The sequence below is a fragment of the Herpailurus yagouaroundi genome, unplaced genomic scaffold (genome assembly GCF_014898765.1).
Source record: "Herpailurus yagouaroundi ecotype Mexico unplaced genomic scaffold, PumYag 160, whole genome shotgun sequence".
Lineage (NCBI taxonomy): Eukaryota > Metazoa > Chordata > Mammalia > Carnivora > Felidae > Herpailurus > Herpailurus yagouaroundi.
The window spans coordinates 14,812,778-14,839,089 of record NW_024412401.1 but is presented as its reverse complement, the minus strand read 5'-3'; the positions used below and the strand labels follow the sequence as shown (position 1 = coordinate 14,839,089).

At 34.8% G+C, this 26,312-nt stretch overlaps 1 protein-coding gene across 4 annotated transcripts in view; it reads left to right on the top strand.

Moving 5' to 3' along the window:
• The window catches only part of LINGO2 (leucine rich repeat and Ig domain containing 2), a 508,494-nt gene that overhangs the window by 227,547 nt on the left and 254,635 nt on the right, over positions 1–26,312 (top strand). Inside the window, exon 4 of one of the 4 annotated variants that reach the window (XR_005792499.1) lies at positions 1,569–3,347. The exons of the other annotated variants lie outside the window; for them this stretch is intronic. The gene's annotated coding sequence lies outside the window, so the exon portion shown is untranslated. Of the gene's footprint in view, positions 1–1,568; positions 3,348–26,312 lie in introns of those variants that run through there. 4 annotated transcript variants of the gene reach the window in all.

Sequence of the window (26,312 nt, the reverse complement as noted above, 5' to 3'; positions counted from 1 at the left end):
TCTCATGGCTGGTTACTTTATATCATTTTAGGACCGTGCCCAAACATCACTTTCTCAGTGAAACTTTACAAAGCTGCTCAGTGGAATGTACACTGCCACCATCATTCTTATTCCATTATCTTCATTTTCTTCATGGAACTATCTAAAATTATATCATTAACCTATTATTTAATTTAATTCTTTGTTTAGTGTCTGTCTTTTGCATTAGTAAACAAATATATGAGGGCAGCAGGAAACTTCTGTCTTGTTAATTTTAAGTACCCACGTCCTAGACCCTATCTGGAATAAAGGAGGCACCAAATTCATATTTGTTAAATAAAAGGAGGTGATGTTAAAAATTAAAACTTTACAATGTGTATATAATAACAATTAGGCATATTGAGAAGAAAGGGACTAATGTAAACCTATTCTGTTTTGGCCATTGGTAAGGCAAAACCCATCTTACATTTGAAGGAGAATATGAACGTTAAGAAATTTTAAAAATGAAGCAAAGAATGAGGATAGCTCATAAAATGAATGTCAGGAAGTCCTATGCAGATACTGAAGTCAGGTCACAAATCTGTCTCTAAATCCGTGCTCCATATCTTTCCGTGTTGGGTGATGGACCCCTTTGCAGATCCAACAAAAAATCGGAAACATTTTCTCAGAAAAATTCTCATGCATATTTGTAATATACATGACATTTTGCTCACAGTTTCTGCAGATTCACAGAGCATTCTAATGGTGCATGAATTATACAATAAAAGCTACTTCTCTGTCCTATCTGGGAAACATAATAAGTTATCAAGTTTGGGATCCATTGAGTTAAAAATCTTCAAGAAGTTGAGGGGCACCTGGGTAGCTCAGTTGGTTGAGTGTCCAACTCTTGATTTTGGCTCAGGCTGTGATCTCAGGGTCGGGAGACTGAGCCTCACCTTAGGCTCTGTGATTAGCGCAGAGCCTGCTTGGGGTCCCTTCTCTCTCTCTCTCTCTCCCCCCCCCCCTTCTCTCTCCCTGTTCACCTCTCCCCCCACTCTCTCTCACTTTCTGACTCTCCTTCCTCTTTCTATCAAAAAATAAAATTAAAAACAATTCTTCAAAAAGTTGAAATTACATCTAAGAAAAGAGCAAATGTTCCACTTTAGCCTCTCAGAGAGAGCACACATCGCACATATGAGCACAGTTAGCTGTTACTATCTCTAGGCTAGGAAATGGAGTTGCGATGCTAAGGAACTTGCCAAATTGGAGAACCAGCAGAGTTGTGTTAGAAGCAAAGTCAGAGAAGAATGTTTGTCCCACTACAGCAGGTCAATAAAAGTTTCATGGAAAAGATGGCATCTGAACTGTATCTTGACGAGTGATCATAATAATAAAATAATAGCTTGTGTTTATCGAGTACATTGCAAGTACTAGGCACTTTATTAAGTGTTTTACATATATCATATTTCCAAATCCTCACAAAAATCCTAATTTCAAGGAAAAGTGAAACAGAGAGATTCAGTAATTTTCCCCAGAATATTCAGCTAATAAATGGTAGAGCAGAGTTTCAAGCCAGTCTGAAGCTGGCTCATCTTTCTTTGTCATTGTAGAGTACTGCCATCCAGAAGAGTAAGATCTGAATCGCTAGACAAGAAGTCCAAGAGACATTCCCAGTGAGAGGGTGCTTTAACACCTGCACAGATGTTACTATAAGTCTAGAAACAGCTAAGTAATTTTGAGTGCTAAAAACACAACAAAACAGAATTAATTAATTCCCTTGCACTATATGGAAATCTATTTTTACAACTATTTTGACATAAAATTGAGAAAAAGAAGTACCATTTTTCAAGATAAGTAATGGAGGGACTCTAGTAAATGAGGAACTCTAGAACATTTTGATTTTGCATTAATTTATGTATTAGATATGGTATTCCATAATGTAAAATGTTTGTTTGAGTGACGGCCTTCAGGGAACTGTATCTTCTAGACAAAAGTAAGTTTTGTCTTTCAGTAAAAGGACAAATTCCCTGGCACCTTTATAAATAGGTTAAAAGATTGGTATGATGGAAGTGAACCCTCTCATGGAATTTAAAGTGCCTTTAAAAGCTATCAATTGCCACAAACTATAAGGTTTTTCTTCATTGAGTGTCATGATGATGTAGTCTTCTACTAGATGTGAAATAAATACATATATGTCTATCTTTTATCTAGGCAGGTAAATCAAGTGCCCTAAAAGGTTGTCTATTTATTCTCAAAAACTGGTTGTAGTGTATTAAGAAATAGTTGAGAGAAAATAGGGGCAACCTTTGTGCACATTTTAGTTATTTTTAAATGCCATTTTATTGCCATATTCTAATAATACAGTGGAAACAGCACCCAAATATAAGTGTTCTTTCATATAATCTAACACATTTTAGAATTAATTATAGTACTATTAATATTAATGTTAATAATAACTAGAATTTATTAAGTAACTATTATGTATTAGGAAGTATGCCAAGCACTTGAGTGTATTATAATTTAGTTTCTAAAATTATGCTCTGAGGTTAGCTTTTTATTATCCTTTTATTAGCAAATGAGGACTCTGAGAATTGAGATCCAGGAAGCCATGCTAGGGCCCTGAGGCCACATGGTTAGAGTGGTGGAAATGGCATTTGGCCCCAGGTGAGACCCCAAACCCTGGGATTTTAACCCCTACCATCTTAATCAACCATGTCATTTGAATTTAAGAGTTTCTTCATTTAACATTTATTTACCTTCCAAGAGAGACTACTAAACCATGGTTACACAAATATAATGCGAGTAAGAGGAAACATTTAACTTATGGCTGAGAATACTTAGGAATATATTTACTTCTTGATTGGGTGAAGGAAATAATCATGTTTCCTTGCTCACCTATGATGACAGATTATCATACATTTAAAAATCATTGGCATACACCAGTCTTTGTTTTTAATTTCTACAAGGTCAGGGGTCATGCCTTCTATTTCTTTTGTGACATATCATTGTGTTTGGTACAGTACTTTGCAGAGTTAAAGCATTCAAAAAAAAAAATGTTTGTCGACAGCTTTCTCATTGGGCACCTGTCAGTAGCCTACAGTGTACTTTTTCAGATTTAATGAAACCATACTCTTGTAAAAAAAAAAAAAAGTGCATCTATTCTAATACCCCTTGAAAATCTATATACGTACTATAGTGACTTGAAAACATTCATTAATTTTTCTCTGCTTTGTTTTCTCACCTGTTTATTGACGAAAATAATAACTGTTTTTTTTTTAGCAAGTTGAAACATGAGGCAGTTTCTTAGATAATTGCTCTGAAAATGCTTACTAGTTGCTTACCTTTCACTTCAACAGGTAGCTTATTAAAGTTTTAGTCTTTAAACACTAGCTTCTTTTGTTTACTTTGCATATGTGAAATTGACACCATCTATTAATGTTTTTTCTGTAAATTAATGTCCAATCTACATTATGATTTTGTTGTAGTTGTAACAGCCTCCGTATTGACATAAGTAAATACCAAGTGACGTGGAGTCCCTCATCCAGTGCTTCTACTACTCGGTATATACCTCAAATTCTCCACTATTAATTTCCTAACTGGTATAAAGAAAGAGGGGGTGCCTGGGTGGGTCAGTCAGTTAAGCCCCCAACCTCAGCTCAGGTCACAATCTTGCAGTTTGTGGGTCTGAGTCCCACATTGAGGTCCTAGCCCCACATTGAGCTCCGTGCTGGCAGTGCAGGATCTGCTTGGGATTCTCTCTCTCCTCTCTCCCTCTCCCCTACTTGTGTTCTCTCTCTCTCTCTCTCTCTCTCTCTCTCTCTCTCAGATGAATAAACTTAAAAAAAAAGGAGTTGAAGGAGATCATTTCCAAGGTTTTTAAAGGGTTATATTTTCTAAAACTATTATATTATATACTCTGCATATTTATGTTACTGTATATAGTAAATATAGTATTATTTTCACTGACTATTGTGATTTGATTGGATTTCTTAAGATACAACTCATGATTCAAGGTCAGAATAATGTTGGCTTAAAGTGGAAATATGTTCTGCTGAATTCTCTCAATTATGGTTTCTATTTTTTAAATAATTTATACTTTGATTTGTGAATTTGGGCATTAGGCTTAGGGGTGCAATTTAGTTGTTCTAAGGATGTTTGAAAAGTGGTATGCTATCTTCAAGTAAGACATTTACATGATTTGTTTTAAAATTTGTTGACTACAGTTTCTTAACCTCCATTTCGTCTATATAATAATCTCTGTATAAACCATTTCAAATGTTCTTTAGAAACATAAAAATATCTATTTAAAAATTACCATTATAAATGTTTGTGCTTGTTCTGAAAATTCCAGAACATATGGAATTACCTAATCGCTGAGAGATCTAAAATTTTAGAGTGGATTTAACTCCACATTTTATGGAAAATAGAGAAACAGGTATGAGGAGATTAAGTGAATTGTTCAAGGTCACATAGCTATTGAGTAAATAAATTTGAATCTCCTAATTCTAGGTGTGCCTGGGTAGCTAAATTGGGACTTCAGCTCAGGTTATGTTCTCACAGTTTGTGAGTTTGAGCCCAGGATGAGGCTCTGTGCTGACAGCTTTGAGCCTGCTTTGGATCCTCTGTCCCCTCTTTCTCTGCCTTTCCCCTGCTCGTGCTCTCTCTCCTTCTCTCTCTTTCTCTCTAAAAAATAATTAAAAAAAACATTAAAAAAAAAGATCTCCTAACTCTCTCCAGCATTTCTTCCCTCTACAATCTTGCCCATAATCTCTAGCGTATTTTGCATCTCTGTTGTTTGGGATATACATATTTAGGATACACTGGGATATATTGCTATGTCTTCTTGAGGGATTCACCCTTTTCCCTTATATAATGTCCCTCTTGGTTTTGATTTTTTTTATTCTTAAATGTATCTGTCATTAATATACATTAGTGTCATATATTATATATTGTATGTAAATGTATAATATATTAATATACATAAAAATGGAATCAATATACACATCTAAATGAAAATTAAACTCCTTATCTCTTTAGGACAAGAAGTAGTTTTACAACTACCCTGAGAAATTTAGGCTCCTTCTTATTTTTTTCTTTTTTCAAAATTTGTATTGACCCTTACAGAAAGAGAGAAGGCACCTTATTACAGGATACTTTGGATTTGTTTCCACACCACCACAATAAAATGAGTCAAGTGAATTTTTTTGTTACCCAGTGCACATATAAGTTATTTTTACCCTATACTATAGTCTCTTAAGTGTGCAATGGCTTTATGTTGAAAAAACAACGTATATACCTTAATTAAACATATTGCTAAAAAATGCTAACCATGCCTCAATGTTGATGGCTACTGAATTATGATGGTGGTGGTTGCTGAAGTTGGGGCAAATTCTTAAAACAAGACAACAATGAAGTTTGCTGCATTGACTTTTTCTTTTCATAAGTAATTTTTGCAGCACGAAATCCTGATTAATAGTATTTTACCCATGGTAGAACTTTAAAAATTGGAGTGAATCTTCTCAAAGTTGGTTGCTGCCTTAGCAATTAAGCTTTTGTGTTATTCTAAATTTTTGTTGTCATTTCAACTATCTTTAAGCATCTTCACTAGGAGTATATTCCATCTCAAACAAATCACTGTTTTTGGTCATCCATACAGAGAAATTGTCATTCATTACAGTTGTATCATGGGATTGCAGCAATTCAGTCTCATCTTCAAGCTCCACTTCTAATTCTACTTATCTTGCTATTTCCACCACAACCTCACTTACTTCTCCACTGACGTTTTGAACCCCTCTAAGTCATCCATGGGTTTTAGAACAAACGTCTTCCAAACTCCTGTTCATGTTGAAAATTTGACTTCTTCCCATGAATCACAAATGTTCTTAATGGCATCAGGAATCCTTTCCGGAAGGTTTTCAATGTACTTTGCCTAGATCTATCAGAAATCACTGTCATGACAACTATAGCTTTACAAAATGTATTTCTTCAACAATAAGATTTAAAAATTGAAGACTCCCTGATCACTGGGCTGCAGAATAAGAGTTTTGTTAGCAGGAATGAAAATAACATGAACCTCATAGTACATCTCCATCAGAGCTCTTGGGTGACAGGGTGACAGGAGAGGAAGAGAGATGGGGGAACAGCTCAATGGTGGAGCAGTCAGAAAACACACAGCATTCATTGATTAAATTTGCCTTCTTATACGGGCATGATTTTTGACGCCTCAAAACAATTACAGTAGTAACATCAAAGATCATGGATTGTAGATCACCATAACAAAAATAATAATAATGAAAAAAGTTGGAAATATTGTGAGAAATACTAAAATGTGACACAACTACATAAAATGAACAAATGCTATTAGAAAATGGCACTGATAGATTTCCTCAATGCAGGGTTTCCACAAACCTTCAATTTGTAGAAAACAATATCTGTGAAGCACAATGAAATGAAGCACAATCAAATAAGATAAGCCTGTACTGCCAGGTGGAAGTGAAATCCAAGTTCCTCATGTGGCCTATATTGACCCTGATGGGGAGAGCTCCTCAATACTGCTGAACAGGGTGGGACTTCCAGCTGACCATTTGGTCTCCACTGACACCATGTTGGGGGTGGGGGTGGCCTCATCACCACTGGATAATGACGAAAGTCCTGACACTCCACTAGTCCTCTTATGATACCCCCTCAAGGGGAAGGGGACTGATACCTCATTACTTCCACATGGGAGTGAAAGTGCAGACTCCCCACGTGACCTCCACTGGCATCACGATTTACTGGCAAGGATGAGAATCTCAGCCTCCTACTTGATCCTTTTCTGACACACCTCTGGCAAGGGCGTTTGGTGTCTTTTTATAATCTCTCAAGATGGAAGCCTTGTTTCCTCATTCAGCCTTACTGGCATGAGTGGAGATAGGACTATAGACGTTTCCGTGGTGTTGGCTGGAATAGAGCAGTTACTTTTTATAAGTTTCTTGCCTTGTGAAGCTGCCCCTTTCCTGGCCTTTTCACTAGAAAGAAGACCTTTGATGGAGATTTTTTGTTTGTTTGTTTGTACCTGTTGGTATTTCTGTGTTGCCATTTTCTTCAGTTCCAAGTGTGGGATATCTAAGGTGAAAAGAAAACCCAGGGAACTCACCATGATGTTAAATTCTGTGGCCAATCTGACTGTTCTCCACCGTTCACAGTGTTATGTTTGTTTTGTGTATATGCCATGGACAAATAGGGAAAAGTACATATACTCCTTTTTCCCAGAAGGAGAAGTCTATCTGCATATTTTGAAAATAGTGACATGAAGGTCATTTGTGTTATAAAGACTCAAAAGGATGTTACTAATATCCAGAAATTCCCAAAACACTGCTTTCCTAACCACTAAATTTTAAGGCCCATGAGGTCAGGAGCTATGAGTTTTACTCACTCTTGGGCAACTTTCAGTCCTTTGTTGTTGGTGTAAAGACAAAACATTTTCTTATCTTTATAATCAAGTTTTTCATATCTGAGAGTGAATGTTGAAGTGGAAGACAATCGGCATGGCACCCAAATGTTGCTGTTCCATTAGAATATTTGTAGCACTCTTCTTGAAAACTTAAGATAATTGTTTGATCCAGGGAAAGGTGGCCCCCTTTTGTTTGATTAAAATTACTTACTCCTCCTATTACTTCAAGGAAGAATTTAAAAGTAACACTTTTTAAAAATATAAAACAAGTCAAGTTAATGGTAATGATAGGGGAAGAATTTTTACTTCTGACTAAAAGAATGATACTCGTCTTTTTCTTTAATGAGAACAGTAAGTAGAAATAATTATTCATGCATGCTTGCCATCTCATTTAGCATTGATATAAAATTCTCTCCAATAAAACTCAAGTGGGATTTTTTTTGCAAGGTTGGACTTTAGGAGGTTTATAATTTCCATTAGGCTGTGGAATTTGATTATTTAATCAACCTACTTCAATCCAGAAAAAAATCTCTTATGGCCCATTAATTTAAAGAACGTTCTTTGTAAAGCACATGATTATGAAATGAAAAAAAAAGCAGAAAAAAAATTAAGGATTGTCCTTATCGCTTCCCTTCCTTTGACTCTTATTCGTTGTTTTAAAGAATTCTTCTTGCAATTCACTTGCCGTAAGCTCATTAAATACACTCCTAGCCGTGGTGATTCTAGCATCTTGAATAATAAAGATTAATATGCTGATCCAAATTCAGTTACTGGCCTGAGCATACCAAATATATTAAACTTCCTTTACAGCATAAGAAGCGTATTTCCACCAGAAGAAATGTACATTTCTGAGTTTAATTCATCTAGAGGATTTTGAGTAAAAGTTTAAGATTTTCCTATGGTTAAAATAGCCACATGAGCCAAAGTGAATTTACATATAAACATTATATATACACATATATCTTATATATGATATCCTATAATACATATGTATGTATATATGATGTATACATATATATGTACATGTATATATATAATATGTTGAAAAAGCATTTTCCAAAGTATACTGTGCTTCCTTTTTTTTTCCTAAAAAAATATCTTCCTAAGAATCATGTTAGTAAATATATAACTGTGTACATTAGTGACTATACATGTTTGCAGTGGGGTAAGAGGTATTCTAAATGACAACGTAGTTACTTATATTTACTTACTGTTTAGCTATGCCATTAATAGATGACTTAGATTAATAATACCATCTCCAAGCTTGGGATTCCCAAAGTTAACTGAAGCCAGACATTTAATTCTAGTTTATTTATAGAAATTGCTGTTTCTCGGGGCACCTGTGTGGCTCAGTTTGTTAAGCATCCGACTCTGTGTTTTGGCTCAGGTCATGATATCATTGTTTCCTGAGTTTGAGGCCTGTGTCAGGCTCTGTGATGGCAGTGCACAACCTGCGTGGGATTCTCTCTCTCCTTCTCTCTCTGTCCCCCCCCCCCCACACACACTCATGCTGTTTCTCTCTCTCTCTCTCAAAACTAAATAAACAAACTTTAAAAAGAAAAAGAAAAAAAAATGCTGTTTCTCAACACTAGCATGGTTAAATGAGAGACCTATGTTAAGAGACTTTACTTGCTGAATCAACACAGGAACTTTTAATAAACACTAAAAGGAAGTAACTGTATATACCAATATATCAACTCACACCCAGTCCTATTCTATAATGACAAATATCATTTTATTTTCCCTTCTTCATCAAATCAGGCATAATTTACGTGTGTAAATTATGAGATTTCCCAAAGGATTTCACGTGAGGTGTTTGGGATTGCCCTTCCTTTGTTTCCCATATATCACCTTAAAGGCAATGTCATCATGCCAAATATACGTAAGCATCTGATAATTTGACTTAAGATTTATCATGGAGTTCGTGTTGTCAAAAAATTTCAAAAAGGAAGAGGGTGATATGTTTAGATGTCCAAACTCACTATATCTCAAGTTTGTTCAATTAATTAGGTCATCTGTCTTGTTTTGCAAAAGATAGAGCAGAGGACAAAGGTATTAGGAAAATATATGTTGTTTATATCAGTGGAGATATGACACACATATATTTTACATGTCATAGTGTCTCTCTTATGAGAAATGTAAGCCCCTAATTTGTTCTCTTGATTATGGAATCATAAAAGACTAAAGCTAGGTTTGGATGGCCCTTAGAAGTATTTCACATTGAAAAAGGGTGACTGGCTATCAACAGTCACAGCAGTGGAACTAACACAGACTTCTTTCCAACTAACATTACCTTTCAGTTGTTTGTTCATGCTGAGTTTCTTGCAAAAGATGCCATATAGGAAAGAAACAATTTTCTAGAATCATCTGTTATGATGGGCCTTGAATTTGAGAATGTATACACATATTACATGTATTTATACATATAATGAGGAAGAGGATGTGTGTATTGATTTTATTCTGTTTACTTTTATTTAAAATATAGACATTAAATATTAACATTGAAAATATTACGGAAACAAATAAGTGTAAAGGATTGGGTTAGACATAAGTAAAGCCTAACACCTAGCAATCAGAATATTTTGGGTCTTTTCATGATAAGATGCTTAGCATCTTATACTGATCATTGAAACTGAGTGTCTTGATGGTTTCGTCTGTAAAATGGAGGCAACAGCCCCTTTTCTTTATTTACCTTACAGAGACATGGGGAGGGATAATAGGACTTTTCAAGGAGTTTCTCAAAAACCATTATAGAGTTTTACTGTATGTGGGAATATGTCCTTTGAAACCCATTGGAGAAGAGAGTGTTAGGTGTCCTGGAACTTAATATATCTTATCCTGGTTTCCAAATGTAAGATATGGCTGGAGACCATAATCTTGTTTTCTCTTTAATTTTAGAAATTAGGATAATTGCTAGCGGCACCTGTTGAATCAGTCGGTTGAGCATCCGACTTTTGGTTTCCACTCAGGTCATGGTCTCGCAGTTCCTAAGTTCGAGTCCCACATCCCAGTCTCTGCTGTCAGCCTGTCAGAGCAGAGCCTGCTTCGAATTCTCTGTCCCCTTCCCTCTGCCCCCACACTGCTTGCATTCTCCCAAAAATAAACAAGTATTTTTTAAATTTAGGATCATTCCTAAATCCCAGATTTCTACACTTCTTTTTAATAAAAAATATCAAAAATTTCTTTAACATTTTAGAATTCTTCAGTGTTTATACTTTTTAAATACCAATAGAAAACTAGTTTTCCCACATCACTATTCTAAAAGTTCAGATTTTCTTTGAAGTGGCATATCAGTGAATGGCTTCTGCATAGGGGAAAATCCTTTCTCCTTTATGCTCTGCTTTAAGCATATATCCTGAACTCCTTTCTCTTGCTGACCTCCTTTGCCCTGTAATTCAATGATATCCTTGCATATCTTTACTGTTTTTATTTGGTCATAGGGGTGGTATCATTCCTTTTCCCCAAGGCTAACCACTTTGTCTCATTTTTCTCTACCCTCAAGTTTTCTGCTGTTCAACACTGATCTGTTTTCCTAACTACATATCAAGATCTCCATGTTATGTGTCCTTACCTCCTTATATGATAGGTAAGGAAGAAATGTGTGCTAAATAAATAATGATCACAGTTGAAATTCTGATTACTTATCAGAAATACATGATTTGTTTCAGTAGTTAAGTTTTTTATCTTCCTGATTTGTTAGTCTAACTGGTTAAAAGCAAGCAAAAAAATATGATGGGTACCATTTTGATTTCAAAAATACATACTTAACATACTTAAGATTAACTGTGGAAGATTTATGTGGAGTAGTATCTAGAAAAAGCATAACGGACAGGCATACAAGAAATAAATGGGTATACAAAGGCATTTCCTCTATGGGACGAAGATGTATCATAAATGTAAATTATTTCCAAATTAACTTGTAGATGTATCACAATTCAATTAAAATCTCAATAAATATTGTGTTTTTCAACCATGTAAAATTATTAATATAAAAACTGGGTGGTGATATACAACATATTTTAAATTAGTAAGATGAGGATTTGTCCTATCAAACCACATGATAAAGCTACAGTAGTTAAAGTATAAGATATTAGGTTAAAAAAGATACTTGGCCCAGAAATAGACTTGATAGAATGATTTTATGTATGATAAAAACGACATCTATTCTCTTTTACATTCTAGTTTAGGAATCTGTGTATGCTTTTAATTTTTGAGTAGCTTTCCTAGTGGAGTTTACCTGTTTTATTTTTAAAGAATCAGTTCTTGAATTCATTTATCAATTCAACTTTTTCACATTTTAATTAATTAGCTTCTGTATGTATGTAAATATTTTGTTATTAACTTTTATTGCCTTAAGGTCAGATCACTGGCTTCTACAAGGTGTTCTTTTCTGGAACTCAATTAATTTATTTTTATTTTGCAGTAGATTATTTACAGTTTTTGTAATGGTCTATAGACACATGAAAAGGTGAATTATCTATTAGGATTGTACATAATTCAACATTTATGTCATCAATCTTATTAAAATTTTATGACCTCATTTCTCATTTTTTATTTGGTCTATGCAAAAACTGAAAGAGAATGTATTAAATTTTCTAATGTATTTCTGTTTAATTATCATTGTGTTTTTTACAGTTTTGCTGCATACACTTTGATGTTAAGTTATTGAGCTCAGAAGTTTTGTGACTGTTACATCATTAGGGTATTTTCTTTTTATTTATATACCTCTTTTGTGTTGACTGTGTATTTGCATTATTTTTTTTTCTCTAAAATTATATGCCCACTCCTAGTGATTTTGCTGTTCTTCTTTACTTCTCTGATATTTGTCCCCACTTTTTTTTTTGAAGTTTGTTTTTGAGAGAGAGACAGAGAGAGAAAGAATGAGAGGCAGAACATGAGTGGGGGAGGATTAGAGACAGAGGGAAAGAAAGAATCCCAAGCAGACGCCCTGCTGCAGGGCTCTTTCTCATGAACTGAGAGACCATGACCTGAGCTGAAATCAAGAGTTGGGTGCTTAACCGACTGAGCCACTCAGGCACCCCATGTCCCTACATTTATTTTAAGTAATTTCCTTATAAACCACATATATTAAGTTTACTTTCCTTTTTCCTTCTAAAGGTATCAGAGACTTTTACTAGGAAATTTAACACATGTTGATTGTCATAACCCAAAATTGTTTGCTTTGTTTTCAATATTTTAGAAAGTATGTATGAACTTCTTTCCTTAACTTCTTATTTTAAAAATCACATTTTTTTAGTTAAATAAGAACAAAAATGATATTTTCTAGCCTGTACTAGAGGTAAGAGGAGGTGTTTTGTATACTTTTACTTTCCTCATCCTATTCTTTGTAAGTATGTATGTTTAGAGTTCCAAAATATTTTTAAATTACTGTTTTCAAATATTATTCTAAGAATTTTGACATATATTTATTCTCATACACATCTTCAGCTACTTTAAGATTTACCTAAGTAGTTTTTATATTTATCACAAATCAGTGTATAACATATCTCCCCATTTTTAGTTCAGATTACATTCTCAATCTCCTTGAATAGGTTCAGGTAGTATTTTAAAGAATGATACACAGATGTAATACTTCCTAAACTTTTGCTTTATCTGTGAATATTGCTATACTGCTATTAATATAAATAATAACTTTCTAGATATAAAGTTCTAAATCCCAACATTTTCCCCTGAGGAATTAGAGGAACTTAAACCAAAAGAAGGAATATATGTGTGGGATAAAGTCATGATATTGTTGTGTGCAAAAGGGATTAGAGTTAGTCTGTATAATTCCACAGGGCAAAACTAAGATCAAAGGGTAGAAACTATATAGGAAGTTGGCTGAGTAAAAAGTTGATTTCTTTAACACACAGAGCTTTCTAAAGACAGAAGCAGATCTATCTTAGAAATTCATATAATATAGTACTGCAGTGACTTGTTGCCTTTCTCTCAAGATACTGTGCAGGGGAGTTTATGCTAGATGATTTTAAGAGGAGGGAAACTTTTCCTTGGATAATTACCTGACTCCAAAAATAATTCTCAGTAAATTATATTTGGATGGAATCTAGATGAGTCTTGCTATACATTGAGTATTTATTTATTTATTTATTTATTTATTTATTTATTTATGAAGCATAATAAAGCCCCCATTTCTTTGGGTAATTAATAAATAGCCTATTATTTGTCAGAGTGTCACAGGCTTTTGCTACATGGTGAATGGGGAAAGCTTGCATTTCAGGTATTCTGTAGATGCTATGGCACCTTTACCTGCCATTTGTCCTGAGCTCTCCTTTGAATGCCACATGATGGTAAGCTATGCATCCATAGTGCTCACACTGGAATCCCCAGAAGGATTCTAACCAAAACAAAAGCCCTCTGGTGGAAGATCTGTTTGTAACTCCATTGCATAGTATGTGGCCATTAACTAGAGGGATTCTAAACAGTTCTTTTAGGAGCCATTTTATGCTTTTTTGTTTTTAATTGCTGAGTTTCAAATGTTACTTGAGTGTGTAGTCTAAATATTTAATGTTTAACATAGACAAAAAAAAAAAAGAGAGAGCTGCTTTTATTGTTAAGGAATGTATACCAGCCACATAGAAGGGAAGAAAAGAACAAGAATATAGAATCTGAATTTCCATTTTAGAGAAGGGTAGCTAAATATGCAGTGCACCATTCTCACTTTTAAATATGACATAAATTATAGCTGGACCAGATGGCTTGAAAGAACCTAGATGAAAATGATAAAGAGATGTTGAACTTCTATTTTTTTTTTCCTTTCTGGGCTCCTACTCTATCTGCCCTGTACAGGAGGGTGGCCATGATAAAGGGGGACCAAACGTTTATTAGTGTTTAAAAATAGCTTGATGACTTCAGGGGTCTCTGGACTTTAGTTCCTCTTCTGCCAACTCCTGTTGGATTTGTGTGCATTATCAGAGCTTCACATCCCTCATCTAAAAATTGGAGGGGTTTACCATTAGCTACAATACCATCCACTGACATATTGAGTGCTTGGCTATGTGCCAAGCACTGTGATAAGCACTTTACATGTATTATTATTTCTTGTCTTCACCACAAGCCAGTGGGTTAGAGATGTTCCCCAAATGATACTGATTAGAACTTTGACCTGCCTCAGAGCTAACCTGTATACCTGAAAACAATTTAAATCTTAAGAACCCTATTTATTCTAAAATTTTAGGAGAAATTGACCTAGTACTTATGAATGCTGATAATGCTTTAAATTGCCTATTTCTGAGGAAAACCACCGATGAGCTAACCATATTGTGCCTGAGTCATCCAGCGTTCTTTGACCACTAAGGGCCTTTGGTCTAATCTCCTCTGACATTCCATTTTTGTGGCTGTTTAGTTTGGTTTCGTTTTTAAGAAATTTACATTTTTACTGCATTTAAAACTGTCATTGTTTTCCTTTGGATTGTCATGGTGTTGTGTGTAGAAATTTATATTTTAGCTATTGGCATAAATGTTGCAACATTTTATCAAATTGCTGGAAAAACACTGTTGGGTTTTTGATCGGCATTATGTCTAACATATACAGTAGTTTGAGGAAATTTGACATCTATAAATGTTCTTTAAATATTCAGTCTTACCACCCAGGAACATGGCATAGTCCTGTCATTAAGGTGTTTTGAATATTCCCCAATAATATGTTATATCCTTCAGTAATGATATTTTAGATCTAACATATTTCTTATTAATTTCTAGGTATTTCATTTTTTTTTTTCTTGCTATTCTCTTTCTCACCTGCTGGCCCCTTTGCCTGCTCCTCTCCCTGCCCCATCAAATGTGGACATTAAAAAACTTTTGTCTTTTAGTTTCTTAAACTGTGTGATTATGCTCTTTCATCCAGACCGATGATTATAGTCATCACCTATACAAAGGTGATTTCCAGTTTACCCACTGACCCAGGGTATAATTACCTGTGTCCTTCTCTACTAGGTATCATTAGTATCCCAAACTCAGAGTATTCAGAACCTAAACTCATTATTTTATTTCTGAGGATACATTCATACATTTTACGTCCATATTTTGGTTAATGGTTTTGTGATTACCATCTAAATTCAAAATCTTAAGAGTTAGCTTTTCCTTCCCTCTCACTCTCTTTTTCTATGTGCAATCTACAGTCAGGCCTTGAAGCTTTAAGTTAAGTTCTATGATGTTTCCAGCATCCATCCCTTTGTCTCCATTTCCATATAACTACCATCGACTGTCCTGTCCCCAGCTTTTATCTGGATTATTGCATTGGTCTTCAAATCGGTCTTCGTGCTTCCACCTTCTTTCCTTCCATCCCAACCAGATTGCCATCTTATTATTCTTTCTATGATATAACATCGGTTCAATCTCTCTTCTACTCGGGGCCATTCAATGGTCTGTAGTAGCTACTTACCTAACTTAGTATTAATTTTCTAATTTAGAAAGCAAGACCTCTTACTCCAATTTCCTTTCCATTCTCCTTTTCAGGTCAGTCTCCTCTTCAAGTCATGATACTATCCTGCAATTGGACTATTCCTTTTCTTTAGAAATGTCTGATAATTTTTATTTCTGTGCCCAGTATGGTCATACTCCAGCTGCTCCCTAGAGTACCTTCTTGCTCATTTCTGCCTAGTAAATCCTAGCTTATTTAAAACTGTGTGTTATCTCCCTCTCCTCATATCTTTGTTTTGGAAACTTATCATGGCAGGACTCGAATATAACACTGTTTATATAGTTGACTTTTCTCCATTTCTAGATTTTTCAGCTCCTTAACTGCAAAAATTTATCTGACTTACCTCCCATTTTACTCAGTGCTTTGTGTACATTTAGAATCTTCTAAATATTTATTAAACCAAATTAAATAGGCCTAATTATCACAGGAATTGTCTGTGATTCAGACTAAGAAGCAAATGCCTAATTTTGATTGGATTCAAAAGGTGGCTTGGTTAAAATAAAGCCCGCAATAACGCTGATTTTCTTTTTCATTTTGTCCCTTCCTAATTCAGGTTTTAATTTAAGGTGAGCAGCTGAAAACCTCTGATTACAAAATCCTGCATGTCAATGTGCTTTTTATAGTTAAAATGAGTTATTTGTTAGAAATGCATCATTGCACCTAGGTATTTGATTCAGAAGCCGTGATTTATGACTTAGACTGGAATTTTATAGGAACAATGTCATATAATACCTGAAAACGCCATTTATTTTCATTCACTATTTAAATTACACTTATACTAAGTTGCAGCAATATTTAAAAAGTAATATTCAGTGCTTCCCTACATTTGCCACACTTTTTATCAGAGTAGAATTGAATTCAAAATTATTGAATGGGAAACATTTCTGCCACAAAAATGTTACTGTTGAATAATTAATCGAATGAGAAACATGTTCAGGTATATATTTTTGTCTTTGTTCTGTGAATTTCATTTTTATTTTTAAAATAAATATATTCATGCCCCTGGATTTTTCCTTTTGAAGTGGGATTTATAACATATCCCAAATCTAAACCCATAGCACATTTTACAAAAGGTAATATAGATACAATTTTCTGATAAATGTTGTGAGGGCCTTTTTTCCAAAATAGATTTAGACTGGAATATTCAGAGATGGACGTGTCTTAGCTAAAGATATTTATTTACTCTGATGGAAATCCAAACAAGGCCTTAGTATATTCTGGAGGAAAGAAACAACCACACTTCATATATATATATATATATATATATATATATATATATATATATACTCATATATATATGAGTGAAAACTTATGGTATCTGTCTTTCTCTGCCTGACTTATTTCACTTAGCATAACACTCTCCAGTTCCATCCACATTGCTGCAAACGGCATGATTTCATTCTTTCTCATTGCCAAATAGTATTCCATTGTATATATAAACCACAATTTCTTTATCCATTCATCAGTTGATGGACATTTAGGCTCTTTCCATAATTTTTCTATTGTTGAAAGTGCTGCTATAAACATTGGGGTACAAGTGCCCCTATGCATCAGCACTCCTGTATCCCTTGGGTAAATTCCTAGCACTGCTATTGCTGGCTCATAGGGTAAGTCTATTTTTAACTTTTTGAGGACCCTCCACACTGTTTTCCAGAGTGGCTGCACCAGTTTGCATTCCCACCAACAGTGCAAGAGGGTTCCCGTTTCTCCACATCCTCTCCAGCATCTGTAGTCTCCTGATTTGTTCATTTTAACCACTCTGACCAGCATGAGGTAGTATCTGAGTGTGGTTTTGATTTGTATTTCCCTGATGAGGAGTGACATTGAGCATCTTTTCATGTGCCTGTTGGCCATATGGAGGTCTTCTTTGGAAAAGTGTGGAGTTTACAGCCACACTTCTTAATGTAGTGACAACTAAGTACATTAGTGAATGTGAAATAAAGTTGAGATACCCAAAGAACCCCCTGACTCTGTAAAAAATAGTCAGGAATCTATAAGAATTATCAACATTTCTTCATCTGTTATGTCGTAAGAGGAAGTATTGAATATCTTAGTTTCATCTGTTGTCCAGAAATAGCTACAATTCACATAGCCTGTATTTTTAATTCAGACCAATAATTGAAAAGTTTAATATCTCCCCTTACTACCAATAATTTAAAAATTGTTTTAATGTTTATTTAATTTTGAGAGAGAGTGCAAGCAGGGGAGGGGCAGAGAGAGAGGGAGACACAGAATCTGGAGCAGGTTCCAGGCTCTGAGCTGTCAGCACAGAGCCCGACTTGGGGCTTGAACCCATGAACTATGAGATCATGACCTGAGCCGAAGTCAGACACTTAACTGACTGAACTACCCAGGTGCCCCTACCAGTAATTTTAAAAAATTGCCTGATTATTTCTTACATGATGATGAACCACAGAATAATATGCTTTCTGTGTAAAGAGTAGTTTTGACCCCCACACCTCCACCTATCCCCAATGAAGAGTAGGAAAGTTCTTTTGATTCAGATTTTGTGTCTTGTGGTTGTCTTTTCCTTTTTCATGTTTTTTCCCTTTCTGGTAGCAATGTGCCTGTTTTTTTTGCTTTCCTGTTTGGCACTAGAGGTACAAATTTGGCATGCAATCAGTGGCATCTCCTCCTCCATTTCCCTGGAGCCTAATTGTTGGCATTTATGAGGTGTCTGATGCCAATTTTGCTGGTCAGAACTCTGGGATTTAAGTACCTTGTAAAATGGAACTATCTAAACCAAAACACATGGGAAGAGAACTTATTACTGACAAATCAAATGGATGAGTTCACAGTAAAGGGATCCTTTTCTTAGTTGACTTGAAAAAATCTGAAAAATTCAACCTTTTTTTAAGCCATATTCAAAGCCTTTAGTCAAAAACATTTCTGAATACAATTTCAAATAACATTACTTTAATAAATACACACAGAAGTATTTTATTCTCTCATTTGGACCCATTTATGTGAATACTTACTATGTGTTACTGATGCCCAAGTGTTTCCTTTCCCGTGGAATTTATTTTTGCCTGATAGGAGAAAAAAAATTAAAGATGTGATTTCAAATGGTTAACCCATTGTGAAAAGCAGTACTACATTTTTTAAAAAAGGGTTCCATAGTGAAATAAGTTTGGAAAGTTTAGTATTAAAATTCACCCAGTTTTTTTCTACAGTAAGATTGGAATTCTTAATATTTTAATCTTCATTATGAATCTCTAAGAAGGAAATATAATATGTAGCATTTCACAATTTTATTACCCTGTGAAAACTTCTTTCCACACACTGTATAGCAGCTCCAGGGTCCTGTAGAACAAACACACTTTGTAGAGCACTTGTCTACAACATGCATAAGTAACTATGAAGGGTATAAATTAAAAATTCACAAGAAAAGCCACATATCTAGACTATGTTTTGTGATAACTTTTTGAACGAAGTTAAAATCATTTGCCAAAACAGAACTTTAATATAATCTTGATACAAGATCTATGTGACAGGCATTCTGTAGGCAAATTGTAATTTGAAGAATATGTATTCATATTGCCTCCAATAAGAGAAATAAATATATTGACAATTTGACAGCGATAATATGAAGTTTTGCTTGACATTATTTTTCCTGTTTATGTGACCTTAAAAAAAGAATTTCTAAAGTAAGGAATGAGGCAAGCATATCTATCATTTTGAAATATAAAGGAGTGTAACTGAACAGGAAGCCCCAAGTTAAATATCCATTCTTCAAACAGTCTAAAGAAAGAGCAAATATGGCTAAAGCAACTGATACTTCTGAGTGTTAAGCTTCTTGAAACAGAGATTCTTTCCTTCTAGCTCCCTTTTATATGCCCACGATCTACAAGGATGCCTGTGCATAAAGGCATTCATAAATATTTCCTGTCTACTCCAGTTGGAATTCAGAGGAGTAGCAAGGGAGAGTTAATAGGATGTGGTGGCTAAGGTACCAGTAGTGACTGACTGGGCCAAGTCACCTAGACTCTGAAAAAAACCAATCTAGCTGTAGATGATGCCCGATAAACCTGAATGTTTGTCTGGCTGAGATGATATCCAAAAGAGTAAATGATTAGAGCTTCTGGCCAATGATCAGCAGTGCAGAAGAATTTTAGGTTGTCCAAGCTCATGGGCAAAGTGTGGTCAAGGGCAAGGGCAAGGTCCTTGTGTCTGTAATGACAAGTCAGTCATCTGTCTGTCAGCATCCAGGAAGAGAATAGTCAAACATTGGCATATCAGGATCTTGTGTTCCTCATCCAGTGTTCAGGGAAGAAATCTGGTTATAGGAAATAGGGTTGTGGCAAGGGATATTGGGCTGTGAAATGACACGAAATTCATGGAGGCCATGCTTATTCACCCCTGTTCTTCATGGTGGAGAACATGTGACTCCCCTACTTCAGGACAGGTTTGGTTTTGGTGACACAGGTAGATCTGATTTTCAAGCTGGGAAGTGGACTGGCCCTGATGATTAAGTGGAGTGTGAGATGGAGTTCCTGAAGATGTAGTCTGCTTTTAAGTGCACACTTACCCAGCTTTCAGACTTTGCTTTTCTTTGAATAGACTCTGTCTGCATTTATGTAACTAAAAAAACTGAATTTGAAATTCAAGATTAAATTCTTAATTTTACATAGGGTTAATATCACATCACAGAGCCAAAATCCAGACTCCAATCTATAGATCTAGGTCTGCATATCTGTCACTCTATCTTCACTCTGTCCCTTTCCAAATTAGGTTTTGTATTTAGTATATATTTTGGGCCATTTAAAAATAAGCCTTTTTCTAAGTTATTTCATTAGAATGTGCGATTTACTTATCACCTCAATTCTCATCATAGATAATTTTCCTATTTTTATTTCACTTGGGTATGTTATTTCTAGTAACAGAGTATCACAAAACTACATATCCTGTCTTTTGTGAACACTATGTTTTTCCTTGTTAATCTTACACATTAAAAGAAGTTCCTGTTTCATGTAGTCATGAATGTTCTCAATATTTGAGAGACAAAAGTTAGTTTGGGGGGTGTCTTTTGGACCAGTATGCATTATTAATCACCACGTATCTTTTATAGAACTCAAAATGTGGAGGCTATTTTGGAAATCAGGGCAATAAAAGAGACAACCTCAGTTTGGGAAAATAAGGAAATTAGAAGAAAAATATAAAGAAAGCATTTCAAGAAAAATTGTTTCCAAGATTCCATTTTAAAATAGTAACTTTTCTATGATGATATTTGCTTATACAGAGTAAAAATGTGAGTATTCTGTGCAAAAGGGTATGAATTGATCTGCTATATTACAGAATGTACTCATTTATAAAATCTTTTTTTTCTTTTTTTTCTTTTTTGATTCCACTTGTCTTTATTTTTTCAACTTAAAAACTTGAAAAAAAAAGTATATTACCCTAGAGAGACATAGGAATTATTTCATTTATGTTTGGTATTTGTTAACTTAAAGGCTAAATCACGTAATCAGTTTTACTGGGATTTATTTCAGAAGTTCACCCTGAAGAGGGTACTGTGGTTTAAAATATATATATAAAAGGGGCACCTGGGTGACTTAGTCAGCTAAGCATCCGACTTTGGCTCAGGTCATGATCTCGCAGTCTGTGAGTTCGAGCCCTGTGTCAGGCCCTGTGCCAACAGTTCAGAGCCTGGAGCCTGCTTCAGAGTCTGTCTCCTTCTCTCTCTCTGCACCTGGCTCTCTCTCTCTCTCTCTCTCTCTCAAAAATAAATAAACATTAAACAGTTTTTAAATTAAAAATTTTTTAAATATATAAAACTACACCACTTAATCCATATGTATACTACACGCATACATACATATCAGCACTGATGATTGTATAATTAAATTAATATATGTCTCTTTATCTCTTCCCATTGATCTAAAACAAGTGTATTACAGTTTTTGTACCATTTTCTATCTGCAGAATGCAAAGAATGTTGGCATAACAATTGGACTTCTTATTTATGTAAGAGAATGAAGTTTAAAATATCATATGAATACCTCCAAATATCTTTTTTTCTTTCATATTATGGAAATTTTCTCATTAATCCACTTCTTAGAATAATCTTTTTTAAAGATGGCAACTATGAAATTCACTGACTTCAATAATGATCATAAATGAGCCATCTAAATTCTAAAAAATATTGCTGCCATTAGAAGCTCTTATTGCGTTTTATTGTAAAAATTCCAGTAGATAATCCACTGTATTCCATAAATGCTAAAAAATGAATATTAAATCATGTATGCAGGTATAATTTTTTGTTTTGCACTCTAAACCCACATAGTTATTCTTACTCTGCGATTTCTGGTCAGTAGAATTCATCTGTAAAGTTCTTTGTGTTGTCAACACAGCAATCAGATTGAAGACACTTTCACAAAGCAGTCATCTTTACAATTGCCATTTCTGTAGTAGTGCACATCAAAACAAATTATATCACGTATTCTGTTTTCCTGCCTTCTTTCATTTAAATACTTGATAGCACTCTTCTGCTAACCACACTTCCTTCCAAAATAAGTGAAATACTATGCTGAGAACTTTAGAAATGCCCAGCAAAAGTCTCAATTTTGCTTTTAAAGGTCTGAAATGTCATCCTGATAGAAAATGCCATCTGCAAAATCCTGAATTAGAATAGCCATCAATGGGTTGTGTACTATGGGGCCACATTTATTTATTTTGACTGTTATGGATATAATAAATCATTCTAAAATAATGTTGACATTTATGCATTCCACTAACATGGCAGTTTAACAGCCTGTTCCATATACCGCAGCTTGAGTTAGGGATTTGCTATCACATTTTCCAGCTTAGTTCTCCCAATCTTAACACAGCAGACAGTGGTAATGTCAACTGCAGAAGTGCCAAGAGAGAAAAAGATAGATAATGCATTCATTTTTATGGGCGATTTTAAAACTCATGCCATTGAGCACATTTCTCTGAATGGCTCTCATAGCTCACAGTGTTTGCTTCTTTCCTTTTTTTTTTTCGGGCACATGAAGCCTTTTTTGTTATAGGTATGGCTTTCGATTTGATTTAATCCTGCTTTCTCAGCATACCAACAGGTGTACAGAATGCATTAGCAAGAAAGACATCATAATTGAAATCAATACCATGACTTTGAAGACTGTTTACATGATGAGTTGTGGTCCTGTGTATTTTATATGCTGCCATAATCATGTCAATGTAATGCATTAGACACTTCGATCAATTCAGTTCACACACACACACATACACACACACGCACACATGCATGAAAAATGCTTAAGTCACATTTCTTTTATACCAAATTTATTGTTTAGTTCTTTGGCTTCCCAGTTGTTTATAGACACTGAATCATCAAACACCTGAAAAGAAGAGATTCATTTGTTTTTTCATGTCAAAAATGTGATTTAAGCATCACAATGAAAAAAATCTTTGCTTTAATTATAAAGGTTCTAATTTACGTGTACAAATGAGCATGCATTTCAACTTATGACTGATATTTGCATAATATTATTCCATGTGGACTTCTAATCATTTTTGACTCTTGAAACCTTCATGGTAATCATTGACTGCCCATATTTTCCTATACTAATTCATTAGGTCGGCTTTTGCCCTTCTACCACATGCTGATTCCTCAGGCACAAACCTTGAAGTCTTACAGATGTGGAGTGAAGGGGAATGATGACTTCTCTGTGTCTTATTTTCCTGTAAGAAATGTGTACATGAATTCTAAAGGAGGACCTTAATACTGGATACCAGAGCCAGACTACCCACGTTCAAACTTGTCTTTCACCATTTGGTAATGTCTTCATTGGCTGACATCCTGGCCCTGGTAGTGGAAAAGCAGCAATGGCAGTTACATTTAGGGTATCCCTGCCTTGCTGATAAGCCAAGCAACCATGAAGAGAATTTTGGCACTTCCTGTAGAAGCAAGAGTATCTCTGCTTTAAAAATTCTCCATATTATTAAAAGCACAGTAGGGATGTGTAGAACATGCCATTTGATCCGCCTGGTGCTCACATTTAAACTCAGGTTTTAAGAGCCTTGGAATGTACCCTTACTGTGTGATTATAATTAAATTATATTTTGCAGACAAGATGGAAAAAGAAGCTTATTTGTCTCCATTTTGAGATTAGTATTGTTTCCCATAGAGCACCAGATTACTCCAAAGACCATGGAATGTATGTACAACCATTGGCCCTACTCTGATTGAATTTTCACTCAATGTACATAATTATGACCTATAGCTTTTCTGATTATTTTACATATTCAATAGTTATTTGCATACTTGTCATCATTTTCTTAGTGTTCTGAGCTAGGTTCTATTTTAGAGCTGCATTTCTGTGGGTTCCCAGTATGGACTGATGGTAAAGAATATGAAAAAAATCACCCAGACAGAACTATAGTACCACCTTCATACTGTCATTCAGACAGAGTTGGAAAAGTCCCCATGGGGACACTTCTGAAATACACTCTTAACATTTTCTCTGGAGAAAATGAAACTCAGTAGTTGGAATGAAACAAATTTTCTTTGAGGAGGTGACAGAATCCTTTAGTGTACTTTCAAGTGTAAACAAAACTTTCTACAGATTGATGCAACACTATTGGATAAAAAATGTTCACAAATGATTGAATATTGTGTCTTCAAGACTTCAGTAACTGTCAGCTATTGGGAGAGTAGATATTCAGACCACTGACTCTGCAGATGTCACAGTCCATCTGAAATTTTTATTTCACTAGCTTTATATATGCAAATATAAAGGAATCCTTAATCAAGAAGAGTTTATTTTATTTACTACTAAAGATGCCAGCGTACTTTTAAAAAACTCCATCTTTAGCTCTTGCTGTCTCTATCGTAATGTTAAAATTATATCTGCCTATCTAATATCTGAGAGAGCTGTTGAAATAGGAAAAATATTTTTTTCATTTTGTTGAATTTCCTTATGTCTTCTGAGTGTAAATGTCAAAAATAATATATCTCTCATAAACACCTTTTAAGTATCTACCTAATGGTAAAGTTATGTCCATTCTTTTTAAATATGTACACTGAAGGATGAACCAAAGACTATTACATACTTAGAATGTAGTTGATAATTGCAAAATGCAAGCTGGAGGGTAGCTGTTCTTTACATTAAAAACATTCACCCTACTTTGTTGATAGTAATTTTGAAAAGCCATTTTCCAGAGGTAAATTAATCCAATACTATGCATTTAATAAATAACAATATACAGCATTTAAGATACATGTACAGGGGCGCCTGGGTGGCTCAGCTGGTTAAGCAACCGACTCTTGATCTCAGCTCACATCATGATCTCAGGGTCATGAGTTTATGCCCTGCATTGGGCTCCATGCTAGGCATGAAGCCTTCTTAAGTTAAAAAAAATTTAACAATAATTAAAAAAAAATAACGTTTGTTTGTTTTTGAGAGAAAGAGACAGAGCGTGAGTGGGAGAGGGGCAGAGAGAGAAGGAGACACAGAACTGGAAACAGGCTCCAGGCTCTGAGCTGTCAGCACAGAGCCTAATGCGGGGCTCGAATTCATGAGTGGTAAGATCATGGCCTGAACTGAAGTCGATGCTTAGCTGACTGAGCCACCCAGGTGCCCCCCCACAAAAAAATAATAATTAATTTAATTTAATACGTGTATAATTCTAGATAATATAATGTCCAGTGATTCCTAGAGATACTTATTTTTATTAAGTATTTGATAAGTGGCTGCTTATAAACTGAGCTAGGTAATTTTACCTTTATAGACCAACAGAAAAAGAACAGGAAGATAAATGAATGTTCCACAAGTGGCTTCTGCTTCCTTTAAAAAGACAAAAAACAAACAAACAAACACAGAAAAACCAGGATCCAGGAACTAAAAGAATGTATGTGTTTCTTAATAAGCCTCTGTTCTACCACCAGTTGCTATAGATCCTCAGGAAACCAGGCAAAACAAAGGCATGCTGATTCATTTCATTTTGTGTCTGTGTGCTTATCTGTTTATTTTCCTGAATTTCTTTGATCACTCTGGCTTTTCATTTTCCATATTTTTTGTGGCTGTATGGACTATTTCTGAAGATTGGCTCAGCACATCAGAATCCCATCCCTCCTGCCTTGTTCAATTTCCTATAGAAAAACACAGGGATTCTTAAATAACTATACTCCCTTCCTCTCTTATTGAAGCGTCTCCAATGAAATGAACTCTCTGGGAACTTTCAAATAATGAGGATGAATAATGTTTATGCAGTTTTATAGGCCTGCATATATATATTGGACTATCCAAGATTAGAATCTGTTGAAGTGGATAAGTATCAACACTGCAGTATATCTGCTATGTTTTGCTTAAGAATGTTATTACACAAAACAAAGTTTTGTATACAATGACAGATTCAGGGTGACCATAAATGAAAAATATTATAGAACGAGTGTTAGCTCTCTGTATATTTGGTTTGCCTGTTTGGGCATATGTGTATGTGTATGTGTATGTGTATGTGTATGTGTATGTGTATGTGTAT